Below are 20,749 nucleotides of genomic sequence, written 5' to 3' on the forward strand. Positions count from 1 at the left end.
TCAAGTGCGCTCTAAAAGAAAAGACTCAGAAATTACAACGCTATGTCTGCTTCTGGATGTAGCCATTGGTTTTCTGCTCTAGGACGGGACAGAGAGGCACTTCGTCTCTCTACATTACTCAGAGCTCCGTGTGTGTGTGCGCGAATGCAACCTAGAAAAAACAGCTTGTGGTTCAAGAAGAGAGAGAATTAAGCCTTAAATTTCCACACACTTCTTTAGTGAAGGACTGCTCAGAATTTTGGGTAAACAGCAGGCCTCACAGAACAAATTGGCGTCCAGAGGCACCTGCTCCTCAGTAAGGTGACCAGATGTGAACATTGGTAATGCAGGACACCCTTGATAAAACTCATATCCTGGCGAAATAGCCACATGGCAGCCAAAAACCGTATACCCTAGCTTGTCGTGCATTCTTTCCCAAAATCGGGACTTTTATAAAATGCTGTGGGATGCGGGGAAAAATTGTTAAAAATCGGGACTGTCCTGCCAAAAGCGGGACATCTGGTCACCTTATGAATAGGCCCTAGCTCCAGGTGGTTCGTATCAGAGGAAGACACACTGCTGGTGTTAGACAGGTGGCGTGGGGGTGGGGGAGAACACAAAACTGATAGCAGATTTATATTGATTTAATTTTCAAAGTTTTAATGTTAGATTAGTGAAATAATATTTTCCATACATAATATAAAGTGTAATTCTAAGCCAACTGTTTCCTATGCTTATACTCATGACCACATAGCCAAAAGTACCCAAAGGCTGTTCATTCAGGCGTGGGCCCCAGTTTATGTTAGCTTTTTCTTAAATGTAAACCGATTGATATAATCCATGTGATATCAGATTAACAGAGAAAAGAAAAGCATCTTTGAAGAGAAAAAACCAGAATCGATTAGGCAGAGCAGAATTGAATGGCTGCAAAGATGTCAATAAAGCCACATGCATGTGCAGACATGCCTGAGAGACCTGGGGAAGTCAATGCACAGGTGTTGATGGTGGGAGAGGAGCCAATGGGCTAATAGTATCTAGATATCATTACAAGCCGGGCAAGAGAAATAAAGGGTACTTGATAGAAGCATATTTAAAAAGGTATTCTTACCAGTGAGCATCCATTAAAACCAAATCACTCCACTGTCATAAAGCATGTTCTATTGCAGTACACAGTGTGCAGTGACAGCATGACCCTCTGTGTAGGGCATGACCTCTTGTTGATGTCAGACTCAGCACGCCACAGGCACAGCGTGGCAGAGCTTTTAACAGGCAATGACCATGACTCTACATAAGTCTAACTGATAGAGTGCCTTATTTTTCTGAGATATGTTTTGGCAGATAGTGGTTTTTTGAGCATTAGCTTGCAATTATGTAAATGTATGTATATTACACATTAATTTTTAAAATCATTTTAGAAGATGTATCTTCTGAAATATCATTGCTCCAAAGATAGCAAGTCTAAACATTTTTTTAAAATAAACTTTCTTTGACTGCCTTTTCTAGCTGGTCCTCTTTCTTCTTCACTTCTACTCATTAATGTTGTAAATCTTCAGGGAGAGATTTCTTTATTTGATCTCCAGATGGATTTAGGTCTGGCAATTCTAAAAATGTTCAATGTATGTGCCTAGGAAGAGCCCCAGTGCGTGAGCAAACACTCAGCTTCAGCAGTTTGAATCTACCAGCCACTTTGTGGTGGTCTGCTGTCTGAATGATATACAGCCTTGAAAGCCCTGTGGGGTCAAACAGACTCTGCCCTGTTGACCACTCTGATCTATGAGTGCAAATCTACTCCATGGCAAAGTTATTTTTCAAATGGATAGATATGTCTTAGAGCATTACATCCAGTACCTAGCACATAAGATAGACTCAGAGAGTGATGGGTGACATTACAGTTATGGTTATTTGTGGAAAGCTTACTTCCAGTTGCGAGATTCCGGCCACAACCCTGGATTGGAGTTCACAGGTTCTGGGCGCCCTCACCGTCATGGAGCCCATCCTGACTCATTGTCACCCTATATCCCAGAGTGGAGCCGCCCCTGTGAGTGTCTGTGACTCTTTATAGCAGCAGAAAGCCTCATCTTTCCTCAAGGAGCTGCTGGTGGTTTCAAACTGCTGACCTTGGGGTTACCAGTCCAACACATAACCACTACACAAGGGCTCCCTCACTTCTTGTCCATCTACTCAACCAATTCTACACCGCTCACTAGCTGGGCTACTTCATAAAGGCTACAATTTGCTATCTATCAGTTTAGCCAAGCAGTTAAATTTAAGCCATTCTGATAAAGAAAAACAAGACTGAGTTTATTTTTAAAAACCCTTTTTGATCTTTAATCACAGCGGAAGATAATTCAATCTGGTCTTCAGTATTACCATGGTTTATAACCAGCAGCTGCCGCCCCTGACTCAGACAAATGTTTTCCCTAGATTACTACAATGAGATCAACACCACGGAATGAGATTTTTCATAGAGGATTAATGGTTTAGTGTTTTCATTCCTACCTCATTATCTGGTAGGAGCCCCGGTGATATGCAGCAGCTGAATGCTCACCTGCTAACTCAAAGGTTGCTGGTTTGAAACAACCAGTGATTCTGTGGGGGAGAGATATGGCATTGTGCTTCCGTAAATATTTACAGGCTTGGAACCCCCTGGGGGGTTCTCTCCTGCCCTATAGTGAGTGTTACAATGTGTTGGAATGGAATTGATGGCAGTGTGTTTGGTGTTTGATTGTTTCAGTCTCATGACATATGGATTAAGTCCAACCTTGGGTCCGATAGTTTAATCGACAATATTGAAGTAGGGAGAACTCAGTCATGAGTTTAACAGGTAATGGAAGTCATGTGTGCAGACATCAGTGGGAAGTGTGCCAGGTGCCATACAGTCAAATCAGCAAAGAGAGGAGGCACAGAGAGAGTGAGTATCGCTTGAAGCTTTCTCCAAAAACAAGCCATTCAATGGCATTTGTATGTCACCAGAAGAGGTTTACCAACTTAATTTTAACAGTTGTTAAGTGTTGGGCATTATGAAATCGTTCTTGGCTAAGGGACTCATGAAAACAGTCAAAACCCATCTTACTCCATCTATTTCTCTTCCCTGAACAATTCTGGGGGTAATTAACACATAGTGATTAACACACAGTCAATTATGACCTATGGTGACCCAACATGGATGACAGTAAAACTGGCTGGTTTTTGTTTTGTTTCCCCAGATATAAGTCACCAGCCTTTTCTCCAGAGGTATCCTAGGTGAACTAGGAATTCCAACCTTTTGCTTAGCAGCTTGGAACATCTTGGAAGCTGTATGGCACAGTTCTCTACTCCCCAGCAGAATTGCCCTGGGCTCAGAACTCGTCCACTCAATGGCAGTGGATTGGATATGGCAGAAACCCACATTTAATTGCTTTGCTACTTTGGAGTCCTTAGCTTAGATTCTGAGCCTTAGAACAGGGCTAATGGGTGTCCCACACCTTCATGCTCTGGAGTTAACGCTCCCTCCTAACGACCCTATAGGACATTGTCAGACTGCTACATAGGGTTTACAAGTGTCAGAAATCTTTACAGAAGCAGACTACCAGATACTTTCCCCAAAGAGCAGCTAATGGGTTTGAACCACTGACCTTTCAGTTAGCAGCCAAGCACTTAACCTGCAGGCCACCAGGACTCCCTGGGGTTCTTGAGTAGTCCCTGACGAAAATGAAGTGGAGGTTTGATTTCCCGTTTGCTGGTGTCCCTGGCAAAGAGCTATTGTGCTCACTTCAGAGACTGCTAGCCAGGGAGCTTTAAAAAGTACTGTTGCCAAGGCCACACCCACAAAGATTGGGATTAATTTGCCTAGGAGACAACCTGAGGCACAGGAAATTTCAACCCACCCACCCACTCCCCAGGTGATTCTAAGGAGCTGTTCCAGTGGAGGCTCATGCCATCTAGCTAGTTTCCTTCGATCAAACTGACAAAACCTTAAGGTGCACATGAATTGTGCGGGATCTAGTTGAAAGACAGATTGATTTGGTTGCTCTTGGTGGGGCCTCTGATGCTGCTGCTGCATCAGTTTGAGTACCAAGATCTTAAGTGCTTCAGAAGAGCAATGAGAGGTTGTGAGTTTGAGCTGCTAACGTGGGATTTGGCTGCATGGAATAGGAACAAGTGAAAGAGAGCACCACACTTTTCTGCATAACCTTTGAGCACTTGTGGACTTGGAGGGAGATTCACTCAATTGCCCTCCTCGAATCTCACGCTTCTAAAGCAGAGGTTTTCAACGTATGGGTCGCGACCCCTTTGGGAGGTCAAACGATCCTTTCACAGGGGTCATCTGATTCATAACAGTAGCAAAATGACAGCTATGAAGTAGCAACGAAAATGTTATGGTTGGGGGGCTCACCACACCGTGAGGAACTGTATGAAGGGTCGCGTCGCGGCATTAGGAATGTTGAGGACCACTGCTCTAGAGCAAGGTGGGTCAGGGGGTTGTACAGGGCATTTTTTCCCTAAAATAATAATAATGATGATATAAAGAGATTCATCGCTAGTGCTTTACTCCTCTTCATTCTTCTAATCCATCCATTGTCAATTCTGTGTTCTTCCTCTAAAGTAACCCCCACTTTCTCGTTCTTCTCCTCATTTCAGCTACATCTATTTTATTTTGGTATGTCATTATGTAAAGTGATCTCTGTGTCTCTAGTTTCTCCTCTGCCAAAATTTTCCACACACCACTGTTTGATTAATCTTCTTAGAGAACAATTCGGATTATTTACAGCTCTGTTCAAAGTTCTCTAATGGTTCTATTATACAAAGTTAAATCTAAAATCCCCAGTCTGTCTCAAGAATCTCACCCACTGTGTCCCCAAATCGGCTATGTTCTATTTCCCAAGACTTACCATTTTCTGAATATATTATATACGATCTTGTTTATCCATATATTCATTCATTCACATGTATATTCATGCAATTCAGACACATAACAGCAGATGTGTAGACAAAAGTGTTCAATACAGTGTGGCATTATCTGGGACTATCATAGAATATTTTATAGAGGATGTGATATCTGGACTGAGTCTTTAAGGAGAATAGTTTTTCAGGTGGATAAGCCCATTTTGTGTCCAAGAGGTAGCAAGTGCAAGCCTAGAAACACATGACACAAGGGACATTCTACTTAAAAGTATAAATTCTTGGTAGTATCATTCTAGGACCTTCTAGTAAATTGGGAAGAACAGGACGTGTTAGGGCCAGAAACACAGGTGGAGGGATTGTGGGACATTGAGATGTGTTTAGGTGACAGAGACGCATCAAGGATTTTATACTTGTACAGCTATTTTGATATGTACACTTGCCTGCCTTTTGGCATTTACCTCTGCGATTCCCTGAAACATTGCGTCTCCTTCACTTTTCCTGGTGCTAATCTCCCTCTTTCGTGTGTTGCCTGAAATAGCCTCTCTCTACCCGAGAGAATCCCCCTCTCTCTCTTTGCCCCTTGGATTCATTATTGAGATGACATGGGTCTCTTTGCCTCCTAGACTATGAGATGTTTAAACAGCAAATAGTATGCCTTATTAATCTTTGAATCTCTTTACCCTTCAGCACCCAGTCTTCCTTCTGGCACATACTAGCTGTTCAATAAACAGTTGTTGGACTGAATTCCATAGGCTTGGGAAACCATGTCATCAACTACAGCGTAAGCCCTGGCCATCCCCGTTCTCCTTCGATTTGCCTTGAGTCCTTAAGTATCAAAGGGTACTTACTGATGGAGTCTGGTGTTCACTCCAGTGGTATCTGCATAAAGACTGCTGAAGAGCAGAGTCTATCATTCAAGGGCCTCTTGCTTCATGACCAAATTGATGTCTCGGCGTCCAGTCCAGATGTCGAGTACCACTAGAAAGCACAGCCGGATCTTCTGAAGCCAGGTGAAGTGAAGGAATTCAAGAACTAACATGGCATTAGCCATCTCATCTATTCCTACCACTAGTTCTTTGGGAAAGAAAAGGTATAAGGCCATTCCTCCACCCAGATGCATGCGATGTAATAATAGTAGGTATCACTCCTAGTGTGCTTATTATGTCAAACACGGTGTAACCAGCCTGCCATGTGAAGTTTTGTACCTGTTTATGGTAACCTTAGAACATACATTGTTATGTACTTTTCATTGATGAGGTGACTAAGATTTCAAGTGTTTAATACTTAGCCCAAGGTCATTGAACCAGTAATGTTCAGTGGTGAAAATGGGACTTAGAATCTAGGTTCCCTGACTCTAAATCCAAGTATGGAACTGTTCTATTGCATTTCCATGTGGAAATAAGAGGATGCTCTGAAGATCAGGATGCACTGGTGGGTGCAGGGAGGGCATGGAGAATTTTATACCAACTGTCGCTAGGTGCCCTGGATTTGATTTGATGCATAGCGGCCATATGAAAGAGTAGAACCACCGTGTAGAGTTTTCCAGGTTGTCATATTTATGGCAGCAGACCCCCAAGTCTTTCTTCTGCAGAGCTCTGCTGGGTTCAAAGCATCAACCTTCCAGTTAGCGGCCAAGTGCCACCAGGGATCCCTTTATGTCAATGAAATCTTTAAGTCTTTAAATCTTTCCGCTCAATGTCATCAGCTCACACTGATGCAATTCCAGTGGGATGCACAGGAGAATTTGAAAATGTTCCTATTGATTGGAAGTGAATAATTATTACCTTCTCTATATTACAGATTCACTATCAGAAAGTAATAGCAGAAATGCTCAGCAAGATTAATAGCTGTGTTTCATTATTTTTAATGCAAACTATTGATTTTAAAGTGGTGTAAGGTATGGCAGTTTATTACAATAAAACAATAAAATAGACCATATGAAATAATTGAGAATAATCTTTTGCCTTTTTGCTGCAGCTATAGGATATAATGTGCCATGCATGTGAAAGCACTTATGGCAAGCTCTATCCAGTGATGGCAGCTTAAGCACTCTATAAAGAAGCACTTGGGAACCAGAGTGTTATAAATAATTGACAATAAAGCTGGTAAATGGGCCTTTAATTTGATTCCATTATGTCACAGGATCACAAGGACCAAGGGGGCCCAACATCAAAAAACGAACTGCTGAGCTTAACAGGAAGGTAAGGGCACTGGCAAGCCTTAAAATGGCCTTCCCTCCTTGGGGAGTCCCTAGAAAGGGCTGGATCATTGAAATCAGAGCGTGGAGTAGTATTTTCCTTATGAGTCATGGTCTCTACTGTCCGCAACACCACCATTCTCATCACAAAAGCGTCCTAAGAGGGCTTTCCTCACTAGGCATGGATTCTCTCAGTAGCTTCTATTTTTTCCCCACTGGGTCCATTTTCCCAGCAGACACATTCAGAAGAACTTTCCCTCTGAAGTTATTTCTGTTGATTAGGGGTTTAAAGGCTGCCAACATAACTTATGGTCTCATTGCCAGAAATAGACCATAGAAAAGGAGGTGATAGTCCAACTTTCTATTTTGTGCTAATCAGACAATACTTGGAATAGTGATTGCAGTGTATTATTGTTGGTGACACTGAGTAGAGGCAGTCGAGACAATGATGACTAGCACGAGATGACCCCAAACCAAAAGCCACCAGCACAACCAAGACATCAGCTGACCCACAGTCATCAAGTTGATGCTAATTCCTAGTGACCCAAAAATACAGGGTGGACTGTCCCTGTGAGTTTCCAAGATTGCAGCTTTTCTCCCAAGAAGCTGCAAGTTCGCACTGCTGACCTTCAGTTAGCAGCCCAATTTGTAACCACTGTGCAACCAGGGCTCCTTAGAAGAAGCAGAGGAAGGTGAAGCCATGGTAAAAGAACAGGGGTGGTTAGACCTGTGGTTTGAGACAAGAGATTGAGGGAGCTGGAACGCTAGTGAGGTAGAGAGTTAGTAACTGAAAAACCAGCAGTTTGAAATCACCAGCTGCTCTTTGGGACAGAGATGAGGCGTCCTACCTCCGTAAACAGTTACAGTCTCGGATATCTCCTGGGGCAGGTTTCCTTGGTCTTACAGAGCTGCTACTAGTCGGAATTAACTCAATGGCAGTGAGTTTGAATTTCGGTAAGCATTGTCAGCTAAGACTTGAAGGACCGGCACATGAAAGGCGGCTGTTAAGTCCCAGAGGAGAACATGTTGGTGTCAGCCAGACATGTAGAGAGTGGATGGTGGTGGAGTGAGTTATATGTTAGGCTGCTAACCACAAGGTCAGCACTTCGAAACAACCAGCCACACTGAGGGAAAAAGATGAGGCTTGGTACTCCCGCCAACAGGTACCGTCTCAGAAACCCATCCCCAGGGCAATCCTACCCTGTCCTATAGGATTGCTAAGAGTCCACATTGACTGGATGGCAGTCCATTTGGTTTGGTTTGGGGATCATTAACGGAGCAGATCGCCAGATCACTTCTCCCATAGAGCCCTGGGTGGGTTGAGTTCATTGACTATTTAGACAGCAGCTGAATGCTTAACCAGCAGGGCTCCTCATTGAGCCTTACTGAGATTCAACGCCTTAGTCTCAAAGACAGAGATAATAATTGCATCCACCCCATGGAGTTGGGGGCAGGTGTAGATTAAGTGGGGCAGAGCACTGTGTACTTAGCATAGTGCTTGATACAAAGAGCCCACCAATCATTAGCTTCAAAAATAAAACAGCAACCATGGCAGAAACACAGCGGGTAGGCGGGTCTGTTGTTTTTGTTAACTGTCGAGTCAGCTGCCCACATGATGGCCTCGGGTCACCTTCGTGGCAGCCAGTGTATCTGAGTCCATTTGGTCGCCATTGTTTCAGTCCATCTCATTACAGTGGTCCTCGTTGTTTTTGTTTTCTGACCCGCTGTTTTACCACCACAGCCGTGTGTTGCATTGCGGTGCCCTGAGTATGGCTGTGTTGCTGGAAGCTTGCCTGCTTCTCCAACTGTGTGAGCCAAGTTCTTGATAGAAAGTTCTCTCTGCAGAGAGAAAGTGGATGAGATGAATTGATACAGGGGCCACAACCCTGGGCTCCAACATAAGAACAATTGTGAGGACACTCAGGACCAGGGAGGGTGTCCTTCTATTGTACATCAGGTTGCTATGGGTCGGAACTAAGTGGATGGCACCTAACCACAACGTATACAGTACATACATAGGACCTGTCACTGGTTTAGCTTCTCTAGAGGACCTGACCTCGTACAGAGGGCAAGAAAAGTGTTGAAAAAGAAAAGAAAATGAGAGGGTGAAGATTCTGCTTGAGATCCGTGGACTTTTGAAGGGAGGAAACCCAGTAGAAAGTGGGTGCAGAAACACGGGAGATTAACTTTGTCAAGTTCCCAGTGCATTTTAGAAACATTAAGAGTGTTCTTGGAATCCTCAACAAGTGCGTGTACTTGAGGCCAGGAGGTGAAGGCCTCTTATGGCATTTTGTTTACTTCCTTTGTTAGGAAAGGGAGAATTTAAATGAGTTGAACCTTGGATGATCAGGAGACTGCAAAAATCAACCCACCAAAGTTCAGGCGGTGTCAGATGCAGAGACACCAGATTCTGAGCAGGGCATCATCCCAGACCTTTCTCTGTCAAATGTCGAAGCCCAAAGGACCTTGTTTGGAAGGCAAATTACATGTTGCAAACAATTATTTCCTGAATCTGGCAAAATTTATTCCAAATAATTAAATAATGTAGCAATAGAAGTGAGCTGGTCCTCAAGTCTGAACATGAGGCTGAGAAATTGTCCCTACGGTCCCTGGATTTCGGGATAGTTCAGATCTTTAATTACATGCCAACTGTCCCGTACAAAGAACTGGATCGTTCTTTAAGGACTTCAGTCTGTTGCATGGATAGGCTGAGTTATGAGCACAAGTTATAAACGGGGCAATGAAAGAGAGAGAAATTACATTTTCCTAGGAGGGGAAGGAGACCCTGTAAGAAAGGCACCGGGAGAATCTGAATGAATAGATAGAACTTTCTCTGTGAAACAGAAAGGGTGTGGTTTCAGTAAAGGTATGCTATTCTCATAAGCATCACCCTCAACCTGGGCTTTCTATAGATGAGCATCTGGACAGCAGGGTTTAGTATTTGCTAAGCATGCAGGTACATAGGCCACTCTTATTGCCATCATTTACGATATGAGTAAACTGGGGCTCAGAGACATCAATTGACAAACAAGATAACCTATCTACTAGTTGCTAAAACCTGGGAGGTGAGGTTAGTTACTTTCCAAAAATTCTTTATATCAGAGAGACAGAGTGGCATGGAAGAGACAACAAAGGCTCTCGCCTCAGAGAGAAACAGGATTAAATGCCTGGTTCTGATACCAGTTCTATGGTCCTCAGAAGTCACTCAGCATCTCTACATTCCAATCTTTCACCATTCATGTCCCTAGACGCCCCGTTTCTACTCAAGCCCACCTCAACCCCCAACTGTAAATGAGCTTGATATGGGCTGAGTACATGTTGCATATTCAGTAGAATAATGTTGATCTGAGACAAAATGAGATGCCTTAGTTGCTTGATTTCTGAACTGTTGCATTTTGGGATTCTAGCAACCACAGAAAATATTATTTCTCTCTTTACAAACCAAGCAAAGCAGTACGTGTGGGTCAGTTGGTTCTCTGCTGTCTTCACTTTTCAGCCACACGAGTAAGTAAGCATGTGTAATGTACATCCCAGCTCATAGCCTGCGGTTCCCTGGGGGTGGGAGCAGGCTGATCCCTTTGACTGGAGAAAAGACGATAACACAGTGGCTCTCAGAGCCCCCTAGGAGCCATTCCTATTGATTAGACTCTGAGTATGAGCCATTGATTAGATTCTCTCTCTCTCTCTTTCTCTCTCACATACACACACACACACAGACTCATATATACAATCACTCATACACATGAACACATACACCCTCACACAGATTCATGCACAAGCACCCACCCTCACCACACACTCCCACATCCTCTATAAATAACTTTGCTCTACTTTGGCTTACCATGTCCCCGTCACAAATCATTTTTTAGCTCATGCTATTTCCTCACGAGAGAGAACAAACCAAGGTTTCCGTGCTGATGGAGATTGCAGCCTTGTAGGGGAGTAAATAAGTGGATAAAACCAGAGGTTATAACTATAAGTTAATGATGATGATGGCTGTGGGGATGTATAAAATTAATCCTTGTTTGTTGCATGGTTATTATACACCAGGCTCTGTTTAAAGCACATTATTTGTGTCATTTTAAAAAATCTTGCTAGTGAGTGTATGAAGGCTAAGTAAACTATTGCTGCGAGGGTTTCTGGTCATACATGCATGAGCTTACTCCAACCCACGCATCCTGAAGCATGTCTCTGTGGTGAGTGGATAGCTGCAGATAAGTTCTCTCAGTCACACACTTGTCTTAGGCTCATTAAGATACCTTCAAAAAGAGAGAAGGGAAAAAGAAAAGGTCCAATTAAGAGTGGCATCTGAGGGGATTTGCAAAGCCAGTTAAATTTAAATGCTTTTGGGGGTGGGCCCTAAAAGAGTAATTTTAATAGAGTTTTCCAGAAGACACAGGACAATCATGGGGTTTATTTTGAAAAAGTGTTCAGAAAATGAGAAACTGCACTATTGCGGGTGGGGGGGTGGCAGCCCAGGAAACTAATACTGCAAAGTTCTGCCTCCACCCAGTCCCCACGCCCTCACAACAACACACCTGCTCATTCTTTGAGGGTAGGGAGCTCCCGAGAACTAGGTGCTCCTCCTAAGGAGACACTCTGCCAAAGCTGCAGACTACAGACTCCATTTTCCCCTTGCCTTCTGTTCCTCCTGCGCCGACTTTCAAAAGTCAGCTAACAAGCACGCTTCAAGGAGCCCGCTCCACTGTCCTCCTTTCCTCCCCCTTCCTCTCCAGCACGCTCACGGGGAGCGAGTTCACTCCGGCTGGCCCTGGAAGTTCCCATAGAATAAGCTGCTAAATGACTCAAACTTTATGATTAGCAAAATGACGCTTCTGGGGGCATACCATTGATTTGTGTCTATTAAAGCATGGTTTTGTAAATGTCACCCAATTTGAATTTTCGTATGCATTTCTGGATCCTTCACGTACATTCAAGCTCTGTGCAAACTTCTCCCACATGCAGAAATTTGGTGAATCCTTAAAAGGCCCCAGCAGATTGTTTAGTTTCATCAAGAAACTCTCACTGTAACCGATGTTCCCGCTTGCTTTTTGTCACTAGCCAGGGCTTCCCTGGGAGCATTTTGTGGCCAACCTTACCCCATGCATGCTACAATCCCGATCTTGCTTCTTCAGACTTCCTTGGGTACCCGAACTCAGAGAGGATGTCAAAGGAGCACACCATCAGGCCTTTGAAGATGCCGAGACTGCCTTTTGGATGTGGTATAATTGAAGAGTGCAGAATTATTTGGGGGAAGGCTTAGAGAGATGCGAACACCCCCGTCAGCAGTATAGACACCTACAAGGGGGATAGGTCAAGAAACAACAGCTTCACAGTTTGATATTTCTGTTGAATAAAGGCTTCTCCGATTCTGTAGTGATCCCTCTGGACTAACCATCCTTTGCTGTATAGGCGGCAATCCTGTTTTGTAATTGAGCAGACTGAGAAGTTCTGTAATATGTGGAAGTTTACATTGTTGATTGTGGTTATCCTCTCCCAAACCCTGGATGAATGTAAAGAGGACAGAGACCAGGGGAACGTGGAGGGCAACGAGAGTGTTAGCACATCCGGGACTCTGGAGCTTTCAGAGCAAACCTTGCATTCCCTGGGCATCCATGGTGGTGGTGGTTACCCGGACTCCTGGGGGAGCAGGGAGAGAAACAGTGCTGCCTCTTTAAGAAGCCAGCGATGTAGAGCTAAGAGCAGGGTCTGGCATGTTGAGGTGCCAGTGGATGGGACAAGGTGACATGGAAAACATGCACCAGCATGGGAGGGGGTTGCTTACTGAGGTTGCCATGGAGTTAATACTATGGTCAAGGGTCGTTCTTAGAAAACACACCGACCATGGGTAGGTTTTAGACTTCTGAGTAAGTAATTTAAACTGGTTTGTTGTTGTTGTTGTTTGCTGCACCTCTCCCTTTATTTTTATGACAGAGAAACTCAAAAAGGGGCCAGAGAATTGTGCAAAGTTGGTTCATGATCTAGTGACAGGGCAAAAACTAGAAGCCAGGATTTCCTCTGTGGTGTCTTTTCTGTCCTCCTCTGGAGAAGGCTAGTTTGCTTCCGCTCTGGGCCCTACACTCACCACAGCCCAGAGTCCCAGGGGCTCCCCGTGGCTGGGCCCTCAGTTGCTTTCTCTCCTCTGTCTTCCTGTTTTTGGCTACTTCCCTCTGCTTTGCTGCTGGCCTCAGGTGCAGAGGCCACCCAAGAGCCTGGTAGTCACACCTGCTCAGGCTGTACCCGAGAAGTGGTACACCGAGCACCCTGTTTCCGCGCTGCTCCTTGGTTTGGGCCACTGTCCAAAGCTATGCCAGCCTGAATACTGTAGGGGGACAGACCCTCATGGCCTTGATGAGGTAGGCTCTCTGTCTCTGTCCATCTTTCCCTACCTTCTTGGCAGATCAGTAAGTTTCTGGTGAGAGAGTTTGGTTGTGGTCTAGTAGTGCTTTATGAGGACAGCTTGCAAGGACAGAATGTCCTTTGAAATGGTGGAAATGCCTTAAAATGTGTATGATGATCAAACCCTTGGAGGTCAAACCACCCACACCCATGTTCTAGGGACAAGCCTTCCGTACATATCTAGAAAATAAATAAAAGTAATTTACTTCTTTTTTAGAGAAAATAAAATGCCCGTGTTAGGTTTTCAGGATACATGCTCTTGAATATTCATTTTCTTTCACAATTAATCTTGAAGTCAATTGAATTAAGTCCAGGGAAAGCACAAAATCACAAAACAACAAAAAGAACCAGGAAACGACCAGTGAGCATTTAATTTTATGTGACAGATAGTGATTTTTCAATTTAATCCTCATGACAGATCCAGCATGAGGATAACATCAGTCTAATTTTGTGGGTAAACAAAACAAAACGACAGTGATACTAACAGATGATAGAATTCACCCCAAATCACGCAAACCAAAGAGGCAGAACAAGGATTCAAATCTAGATCATGAGACTTCTTGAGTTTGAATCACCTGCACTCAGATCACTGGGTCAACTCTTAGAAATACCAATTCAGTAGGTCTGAGGAAGAGGTGGACGATTTGCATTTTCAGCAAGTTTTGGGGTGATCATGATGGTAGTGATTAGAGGACCTTGCTTTGGGAATTGTTCCTTGCTGTATAGGCTCTCCAAATAACACTATCCGGGAAGACTCAATGCTAGGGGACTCTGAACCTCTGTTAAATGTGACAGAAATATCTGGCAATGGTTAATGGTGATGGTGGAACAGCATAGTTAATATCACTGAATTGTACAAGTAAAAATTGCTGAGATGGCAAATGTTCAGTTAACTATTTATTTACCACAATTAGGAGGAAAAAAACCCACCCTTAATGGATTAGGTAATTCGACCCTTCCATAACCTAAGAGAAAAGAATTGTCATAATCCACATTTTATACCTGAGAAAAAATTAGCTTGCCTAAAGTCATGCAGCTATCAAGTGATGGTGCCTGAATTCAAAGCAGCCTATATTCAGAGCCCACTTACATCCTGAAGCATGATGCTGAAGTGATTTCCATCTTTTTTTGCAATTGTATTAAGCTTATTATATCTCTGCTCTTGCAGAAAAGTAGCGGCCCTTGCCTTTCCCATTTTCTCTACACAATTATACAAGAAGAACGCTGAAAGGCAACAAAAAGGCAATCACTTGGACAAACAAACCCCGTTATACAGAGAGCATGCCAAAGCTGCCCGCTGTCTGAGCTGTTGGCTGGCATTCAGTGCCACGAGGCGGTTGCTCCAAATGTTGAATGATGAGTGAATGCACAGAAGTCCAAGCTCAGGTTATTGTGGGCATGGCTGAGTAAGTTATTTATGTGGCACTAGAAGATTGCTTAAATTGGTTGCTGAGGCTGGGTCCACCTGAGCCATGCGCATTAGCCAGACCCCCACAGTCCCAGATGAATGACTTTGTGACCTTGCCCACAGGCTAACACTGGAGTTTGTACCAATGGGCTCCAGCCTGACATCTTTCCCCAATCTCAGACCTATTTTTCTGATTGCATCTCATCAGCCAACTCATCAAAAAATAAAGTAAAAAAGGATAAAGTGCTTCTAGTTGCCATTTACAAACAAACCAGATTGGGTGGTTGAGAATGACTACTCAAAAGTATTCCTTTTCTTATGTTTGCATTGTCAGGGCATAAGGGAAGCTATTCTGAAGTTATTTTTGTTTTGTTGATGAGAATGAGACAACAAGGAGTTTTAGATCATACTATAGCCTTCTCTTTGACCAGAACAGAGAATCCTTCTTTTTTATCTTTCAGGCTTGGATTAAATGAGATTAAATGAGATCATGCTTGGTAAACTGTAAAGTGTAATGCCAGAGGGGGAGATTATTCTGATAAAATACAGTGAAGTGAAATGGTCAATTTTCTACCTTTGAAGACAGACAAATTGAGGTTTACATGCCAGTTATGCTAATTAATAGCGGTATAATTTTGAAATGTAAATTAGACCCTTTGAACCTCCTTTTTCTAACTTATAAAATGGATATTATGATCCTATTTTATAAATGTAATTGAGAGAATGAAATATAGCCAAGAAGGAACTCTAATCAGATATTAACTTTTGAATAATATTGGATTGGGAAATTAAAGAAAAAGTCAAAATCTACCAAAAGAATTAACTGTGATCTACTCATGAAAATTCTTATTTAAGCTTAAAAATTTGCTAAAATAGTTTTATTGTAAAATCATGAGCGAAAATATTCATCCTTGGTCAGCATCTAGCCTTAGCTAAATGTTAAAGTACTTCATTGAGAAAGAATTGGGTTGATGATATAAAAATTATGATTGTAAGTCCTCAAAAAGATTTACATTCATGCCTTATAGACACTCTCAGTCAGATCAAGATTTTTAAAAGACTATTGAAGACATTGTTTCAAAGCAGGATAACACACAGAAAATTTCAAAGTAAAGTTAAGCCTGTCAAAATAATTGTAGCCTTGGCTCTGTCAAATAAATTTAACTTTTAATAGGATACATAGAAAACCATAAGACATATGAGGAAATCATATTTGCAAGTAGACCACCTGCTTGAACTTTAGGGGCAAAAATTGTTCATGTTTTTAAAAAGGTCTCTAATCCCACAACTTCTTAACTGGGAGTAAACAAACTGAGAAAGTTGTTTAACTGTAAACAGGAGCCACTTGTTAGGACATAGAAAGGGCATCTCAGAATGTGGGGTCGAGGCCAGACGGCAGGTTCCAGGGGTAAGGAGAGCCCACATAGCCTTCCCATGCCCTCATTCCTTAGAGGGATTGTCCTTTGTGATTAGCCAGCCTCCATCTCATTTCACCATTGTATGTTGGGGATTGGGGAGGAAGATACTGCCTTTGTAGGCCACAGGTGTCTGAATAAAGAACAACTCTCAAGCAGGTAGGCCTGGGGTGTTTCAACCTCATCTGGATCTTAGGTAAGTAATCCGATTCAATGGTTCCTCAAGTAGCAGCAACAAAGTAGACAAGTGAATATTACATATTTCCAGGAGGAAAGGTGTCCAATGCCCTCTTTCTGACAGTGCTGCAGATACACGTCTTGCTGCAGAATAAAGATCTCTGTGGGACTCTCATTCTGTTTAACTGACATCATGGGTGTCTGAGGATCTGCCACATAAAATCCTAAAGGGTTCCTTTCAGTAACATTTAGAGGAATATATTTCTTAACAATCTCATGTGCTGCCTTGATTTTTGAAATAGTGAACTTGGAATATCAATGTTGTGGTAGTCTGCCATTAACCTTAGTCATTCTTCCCCCTTCCCCTAGCACACACAGTCCATGCGATTTCCATCTGTGAAGATCAAGTTGGCGACCTCCTAACCATCCACCAGAGGCTGCTGAAATGCCATTTCTTTTAAGGAAAATTTCTTAGCTCTGTCTCTTCAACTAATTTAATAATACCATATAATTATGATGATGATGATAGGTGTCATTTTTGAGCAGTTAGCAGTCACTGATTATGTAACTGAATTGTGTTATTCATTTGTATAACAGTCATGTATGGGTTGCCCTACTGTTCACATAGATCCACATAGGGGCTTTAGGAAACGATAGGATTTTACAAATGAGGAGAAGCCTATGGTTCAAGGGGGTTTATCAAACCTTCAAAAGCAGTTAATTAAATGATGCCTGCAGGTAAAATTACGGCATGGATCCCAAACTATAAAGCTCACAAATCAGTACTCATTCCATTTCCCATGTAAAATCTGCCTTAATCAGGGAAAGCATGAAATGCTGTTTTTTTTTCCAATTCCTTTCTCTCCTAGGATAGTTTTCCATTCCATACAAGCTGACTTTGCATGCATAATGTAGAGATTGAAATATTCTCTGGAAAGAGACGAGCGGGGCTCTCCATCAGCAGCTAGCTAGATCTTGGCCAAATCAGTAGGGGTACTAATGAGGGAGTCCCTTCCATGCCCACGCTCTATTTCTTGGACTGATGCATCATGGCTATAGAGGAAACAGCACCATGTATCAGAGGCCGATTTATAGCACATACAGCCTTTACAGCTTTACCCAAGTCCTGCAAGGTGTTTTCACTCGGTTGGCACTCCAATTAAGTCTTAAAGATCCTTCTATCAAACCAGCTATTTAAGGAAGATGAGGAACATGATAAGGGTAATAAATTCCATGAACGTGGGCTCATAGTGGCACTGCTTTGCTAGAAAATGATTTACTTAATCAGAGGCAATGTTGTGTTGAACACCTGGCATGATTAAGGTATCTTGAAAGCCCATGGGTGGTAATTTAGGCGGAAGCATTTTGTGCACGGGAAGTAAATCCATATCCATAGTGTCTCAGGTGTCTAGGGCTGCTGTAACAGAAACCCCACAAGCCGTGGGCTTCAACAGTTTTGGATGCTGGAAGGGCAAACTCGAGTGCCCGCTCTAGGGGAAGGCTCTATCGCTGCTGGTTCTGGGGAAAAGTCCTCGTCTCCCTTCATCATATGTGGGCTTGGTGTTCTGTAGGACTCTCCAAGCATCTTGAGATCCTTCTCCCACTGGTTCCTTATAGCACAGCTACACTACTTCCAAAGGATACCCCTGCTTTCTTGTCAGTAGCAGTCTTTCAGCTCTGCTTGCTTCTCTCCTTTTAGCTCCTTTAAGATAACAAGTGATTCAGGCCATACCCCAGGGAATCTCTACTTACGTTGGATCAGGACTGTGACCTGAGTTAAGAGTGTTACATCCTACCCTAATCCCCTTCCAATTGATTGGCTTCACAGGGAATGATTACATCACTACACAACTGCCAAATCCTTGAGACTCATGGGCCAGCAAAGTTGACATGTATTTTGGGGAGGACACAATTCAGCCTATGATAGTGATTATTCAATCCAGTAAGAACAAAATACCACAATCCACCTACTTGATAGAGGTGAACTAATAGAATACATTTGCTACCAGGTATTTGGCTGATGACACTGAGGAATGGTGCCATATTAGGTTCTCATTGTTGGTCTATGCTGCTGGCAGATTGGATGCTCAGCAGGAACTGTCCCCAAGTCAGCATTGGTGAGTGAAGTCTACATTGCTGAGCCCCTGTATGACCACGGTCCCTGCCATCATGCTACTTTGCTCGTGAGCACTTTGGAAGGCATACTTCAGTGTTCTGATCTATCAAATGGGGACACCAAGTAGAACCTTCATAATGAGTTGTTGTGGCTAGGCAAGGTGACCATTCATAGAAAGCATTTAAAATCGTGCTGGACAGATAGTAAGAACTCAGGAAATGTTCAGTATGATTGTCTTATTTTTTCCCCTATCCACGCTTGTTCTTTTCCCACTTCTCTTGCTTCTCCCTTATGTTTTGAAATGTGAAAAAAGTAACAATTTGGCCTCAATTGAAGAAGCTGAAAAGTAAATAAATAGCAGGTGCAGACAGAAAGCAGATGGAATTCACTCCAGGCCTCCTTTTCTGTTAGCTTTGGACAGGTTTGCTGTTTGCATAAGTTGCTCTTTTCCTTCCTTCAAACAATCTTGTATGGATTTCCGTGTTGTTATTTAATCCACAAATTCCTCTCAGTCCATTTTCTTCCAGATATTCCACTCCATCATTCTTCTTAATATTAATAGTAACTCTCATTTATTGACTACAGGCAGTCCTCGGGTTACAAACATCTGATTTATGGATAGCTTGCACTTGCTCTTTAAGGAGCCTTCATCTTGATACAATGGAATCAACCATTGCTTGCCACAAATTATTCATCACAATCATACCCCATTTGTGGCATCAGCAGTTCTGAAGTCATTTATACGTTTTGAAATCTTTTCTAGTACTAACCCCTTCCTCCCAAAAAACACCCCAAAACCCAAAATCAATGTCCTTGACTGGATTCTGACTCATGGCCACACCTAGGACAGGTAGAACTGCCCCTGTGGGTTTCTAAAACTGTAATTCTTTATGGGAGTAGGGATCCTACTCTTTCTCCCGAGGAGCAGCTCGTGATTTAGAACTGTAGACCTTGGGGTTTGCAGGCCATGGCATAATCTCTGTGATATCAGGACTCCTTCTAGCCCTAAAGTAAGGCTAAATTAAAAAAACAAACAAAGCGTTTCAACTTATTTACAAATTTGACTTTCCGACACACTTAGGAATGGATCTGATTTATAACCGAGGGTCTGCTTGTACTTACTATGTGCCAAACACTCCATACTTTCTACTGAATCTTCCCTGAATTATAGGTATTATTGTTTCCTTTTTACCAAAAACTGAAACTCTATAGAGATGATCTTTTAAATATCTGCTTGTGGTTATCTAGTACGTATATGAGATTTTAAAAAAACAAACACATCTGCCAGGTTTCAAATTTGTTTATGGAAATATTTGTCTTCAGAATTTTTCTGGTGAAAAATAGAGAAAATGCCACCATTCACATAACGTCTGTGTTTTAGCAAAAAAATTGTAACTGAGTCAAATGATGCTTTTGTGTCAGGACACATGTTCCTGGACACAGGTTGCTTTGCTATTAAGCATGTTGTCCTGCGTTAGAGAAAGGACCTTGATGCGCTGAGATGCCCTCTCCGCTGCCTGGTCTTAGGAGGAACTGAGCCAATGAGCAAGGAGCCTCTCGCTTACAAGGACAAGAGTTGGAGCGAAGGTCCAGTGGGGAATTACTTCTTCTCTGACAACACGTATGGGGTGAAGCTACCCCTGAGGAGAAGGTCTGAGGTCTGGTTGTGCACCAGCACCATTGTCCCTCACATGGTTTGTGTCCTGTCACAGTAACGACCTAAGACCCAGCCCTGCTCTTCTCATTCTCCGTAAAGAGAAATACGGAGGACCCTTTTTCATTTTTCAGTCCCCTCTGTAGACCATCGTCTTTGGACTTCTTGCAGGCTCTGTGTTTCTTCATAACTACAGATTGAACATATCTTTGCACATTGTGGTGTTTGCTGCAGACCAGACTGTAAATACATCAGGCAACCTTTTCAGGTTATGCTGCATAACAAACAGTCTCAAAATGCAATCATCAGATGTTCAATGTTTGTTCTTATTTCTTGAGGACTATGAATCAACCACAGTTCTCTTAGGCCTGGCTGAATTCTACCTATTTTCTCCTTCTGAAACCCAAACTGAAAGAGAAGACACTATCTGAGACATCCTGTTCTCATGGAGCTGGTCCAGAATAAGAGAACCCAGACAGGCGGGCAGGCTTCTGCTCATGTGAGGCCACTGTCATGTCTG

Source organism: Echinops telfairi, unplaced genomic scaffold (assembly GCF_000313985.2).
Source record: "Echinops telfairi isolate 266 unplaced genomic scaffold, ASM31398v2 ScPeMD7_7410;HRSCAF=8448, whole genome shotgun sequence".
Classification (NCBI taxonomy): domain Eukaryota; kingdom Metazoa; phylum Chordata; class Mammalia; order Afrosoricida; family Tenrecidae; genus Echinops; species Echinops telfairi.